Consider the following 4,159-nt stretch of genomic DNA (forward strand, 5'->3'; position numbering starts at 1 on the left):
CTTTATTTCTTTCATTTTACGTGTTTGGTACAGGGTCTCACTACACAGCTTGGACATGTCGAGATCCTGTTTTCAGCCTACCCAGATTACAGGTGTGTGCCACCATACCCGCCACCACACCCAGGGGCGGGACCAGTGTGTCATTTGGGACTGGGGATGGAACCCTTGTTCCTGCATGTGCCAAAGCAGGTGCTTAGTTTGCTGAGCTATCTTGCACGCCCTCTTCATATACATTTTTAAGATACAAAAGGCTTTCTTTTCTTTTATTTTCTTTTTTTTCAGAACCGGGGACTGAACTCAGGCCCTTGTGCTTGCCAGGCAAGCACTTATTCTACTGAGCCATCTCCCAGGCCCCATTAATTTTTTTTGTTTGTTTTTGTTTTTGTTGAGACATGGCCTCACTATGTATTCCAGGCTGGTCTTTTTTTTTTTTTTTTTTTTTTTCAGAACTGGCGATTTAACTCGGGCCCTTGTGCTTGCCAGGGAAGCACTTATTCCACTGAGCCATCTACCCGGCCCAAAAGGCTTTCTTTTAATGGCTAGAACTGCTACAAAAAATCATTGCTGGAAATTAAGATTTGAACAACACTGTAAGCAGACTAGGTTTAAGGACCCTTATTGGACATTTACTCCAATGGCAACAAGATACACATTCTTGTGAAGTGCACATGGAACATTTTCCAAGATAAACCATACATACTCTACTGTAAAGCAAGCTTCAATAATTTCAGAAGAAACCAAGTGTGGTGGGGTACATCTATAATCCCAGCACTTGGGAGGCTGAGACAGAAGGATTGCTGTAAGTTCAAGGCCAGTCTGAACTACATAGCAAAATTCTATCTCAAAAAGACCTCTTCCCCCCAAAAAAGAAAAGCACGAAGTATTTTTAAATATTTGTTTAGTTATTTATTTTTCGTTTTCTGTTGCAGGGTCTTGCTGTGTAATTCAGATTAGCCATTAACTCACTAGTGTAGGCTAGCCTCAAATTCATAGAGATCCTCCTGCCTCATGCTTAGTACTTTTTAAGTGTTTCTTTTTTGTTGTCTGTATTTAAGGGAGTACAATATAGTGCTGTGGTATATATTGCTAAAGTGAAATGATTATTGTGGTTGAGCAAATTTATTTACTTATGTCACAGAGTTACTTTTATGTGTATAGTAAAAGAGCCTGAAGTCTACTAGCTTAGGAAATTTACAGTATACAATGCTATACATTAGATCTATACTTATTTACCCTATGGAAGTGAAAGTTCGTGTTCCTTGACTTCCGTCTCATTTTCCCTAATTATTTATCTCTGAAAACCTTCACTTTTTCATTTCTGTGTATTTGAGTGTTTTAAAAAATCATGATATGTGTTGGCCTATTTTTGCTATGTTATTTTCCTGCTGCAGGTTCCCTACCTTTCCCTTCTGTTTAATTCTTTGCTCTGCTTGGAGGTTCTTTTCTGTTTTTGTTCAAGTTGTGGTCATTTTTGCCTCTTTCTAGAATATCTGTCAGTGGTCTTTGTAGGGTTTTTTTCGGTGGTAATGAATTTCTTCAGTTCTGTCTCATATAACTTATTTCTCTATTAAATTTGATAGATGGTTTTGCAGGGTATGTCAATCTGGGTTGGAAGTTTTCTTTCAGAACCTCAAATACTTCACTGCAAACTCTGATTGGCTTCCATTATAGGTGATCTGTTTCTTTTCTCTAACAACTTTTAGTATTCTGTTGTGTAGCTGAATTTCTGGAATCTTGATTATTACGTGTCTGGGTATAGATTTATTTTTATTTTATTTTATTTTTATGAGCAGAATATATTTATTGAGAGAAAGAAAGCTCCTCTCCCAAGAGAGGGACAGGAGGGAGGGGCCGAGCGGGTAGTTCCCCCCATAGATTTATTTTTGATTATGGCTAATTGAAGTTTTATATACCTCGCTGTATGTCAGATTCTTTTCCAATGCTTGGGACATTTTCTGCTACTACTTCTCTAGAAAGTCTTTCTATGTCATTTTATGCTGACGCCTGCTGTTTCATTAACACCTGTCATGTTGTTTTTCTTTGCACCATCTTGCAGCTGTTGAATTATTGCCTAGTTCCTTATTTTGAGTGATTTTTCCTTTTGCTATTGCTAGCTGTAATGTCATCTTCAGAGTCTGAAGGTCTGTCTTTAGTTTCATTCAGTTTTGCTAGCTTTCAATGAATTTTTAATTTCTTGGATATCTGTTTAAATCTGTTTCTTATATTGTTCAATCAATGTTTCCATCATTTTTCTATTATCTTATTTTTTTATCTATGTCTTTTTTTGTTTTGTATTTTTAGGGAAGGGCCTACAGGGTGTTCAGGGTCTCACTAGATGGGACTTGTAGTGATCTGTCCGTTTAGAGCTTCCTAAGAGCTGGGATTACAGGCGCGCACCACCGTGCCCAGTCTCCATCTATGTCACAGTGCACCCCAGGGGTGGGGCCAGCATAGCAGGCCCAGGGATCAAACTCCTGGCCCCTGCGCCTTCCAGGCGCTTTAATCCACTGAGCTATTTAGCTGACCTTCTATGTCTTCTTTAGATGTGCTGAACAATTTTTTCATGATTATTGTCATTTTTTGTAGCTGAGAGATTATTTCTGTTCTGATTTTTTCTATAGCATTATGGAGTTGTTTCTTTACCTCTGTTGCTATAACTTCAGTGATTTCATGTGTGTGACTTCCCAATTCTTCTATGTCCTTGTCTCTTAAACTTGGTTTGGGTGGGTTAGAGGTCTGAAATTACCTTTTGCTCTTTTGTTTTGACATTTTGAAAGATCCCAAAGTTCACCAGGGCTCAGGGCCACTTTCTGGAACTCCACCTGTCTTTCACATTAGTGTTGGGGCAGGCCAAAGCTCAGCAAAGCTCCTGCATTGATGTGGGGGTGAGGCATAGGTCATGAGACTTCCTAGGCTGTCCAGGCCAGCCCCCTGCGATGGGGGTGGTGGTGGCATTGAAGCTCTGCTGTGTCCCTTTATTGTTGGGGTATGGGGCGCAGATCAGTGAGGCCTCCGCGATGGTGGCGGGAAAGGGCACAGATCAGCAAGGGTCCTGCAAAGTTAGGGGCATGGCGTGCAGTCCAGCTATGCCCACACAATAGTGGGAGCAGAGCAGGTCCCATAAACTTCCCCGAAGATGTTTGGAGTTTGGTGCAGCCTTTGCAATGGTGTGGGGGTGAGCTGCAGCTCAACAAGTGTCCCATGACTATGAGGGCTTCGGTAGCATCTCAGCAAGGCTCTGTTGCCATTAGGGGGTAGGGTGAGGCTCAAAGAGGCTCCATTGATAATGGGGTCCTGAAGCACTGGTGCCTCTGAAACTGTCTGGAGTTCATTGTGATTTCTGTGATGGAGGGGGCCTGGACAGCAGCTCAGCTAGGTTCCTGTAACAGTGTCTTTTTTAATGTAGGCATTTGTTATAAACTCCCCTCTTAGTACCTAAGTATTTTCTTTAACCACATTGGCAGACTTATTAGAAATCAATAACTGAAGAAAAGTTTAAAATTCACAATTTTGTGTAAATTCAGTAACACATTCCTAGATAATCAGTGGGTCAAAGGAATCTCAAAATGTGAAAATAGTTAGATATTAATGAGTAAAATAGCACTAAGTAGGAGAGAAACATATACTTGTTAAAAACTTGTATTAAAGAAAGTCCAGGGATATAGTTTAGTGGCACAAGCACCTTCCTGACAAGTGCAAGTTCCTGGGTTTGATTCCGGGTACTGGAAATACTTTTAAAATTTTAAAAATTAAAAGAAAGACCCAAAATTTATAACTTAACCTTTCATGTTAAATAAGTAAAACACAAGCAATCTAAACCCAAAGCAAACAAGAAAAGATATAACAAAAAAAGAATAGGAAAATAATAGAGAAAATTATTGAAACCAAAGGTAATTTCTTTGTAAAGATTAACATAATGGACAATTCTTTAGTTACACTTATTCAAGACTCAAATTCCTGACCTTAGAAAAATAAAAAGGAAGTGTAACAAAATTCTAGTTGATTTTATATTGTAGGAAATTCAGTATTACTTCTCAGAGTAATGATTTTGATTGTGTGAAACAAAAATGCCTGTCAGGAAAAATAATAACAGGTTTTTCTTAGTTTTACAGTATAAAAGTTGTACTGAGTTAGCTCCTACCTCATTTGTTTTCTTTAT

At 39.0% G+C, this 4,159-nt stretch overlaps 1 protein-coding gene and 1 pseudogene across 1 annotated transcript in view; one reads left to right on the plus strand and one right to left on the minus strand.

Annotated features, from left to right (window-relative positions):
- The window catches only part of LOC105741235, a 2,937-nt pseudogene extending 1,662 nt beyond the window's left edge, over window positions 1-1,275 (minus strand).
- Window positions 1-4,159, plus strand: part of Atrx (ATRX, chromatin remodeler) — a 305,544-nt gene that overhangs the window by 226,668 nt on the left and 74,717 nt on the right. The window lies entirely within an intron of this gene.

This window comes from Octodon degus, unplaced genomic scaffold (assembly GCF_000260255.1).
Source record: "Octodon degus isolate 3935 unplaced genomic scaffold, OctDeg1.0 scaffold00353, whole genome shotgun sequence".
In the NCBI taxonomy this organism is placed as follows: domain Eukaryota; kingdom Metazoa; phylum Chordata; class Mammalia; order Rodentia; family Octodontidae; genus Octodon; species Octodon degus.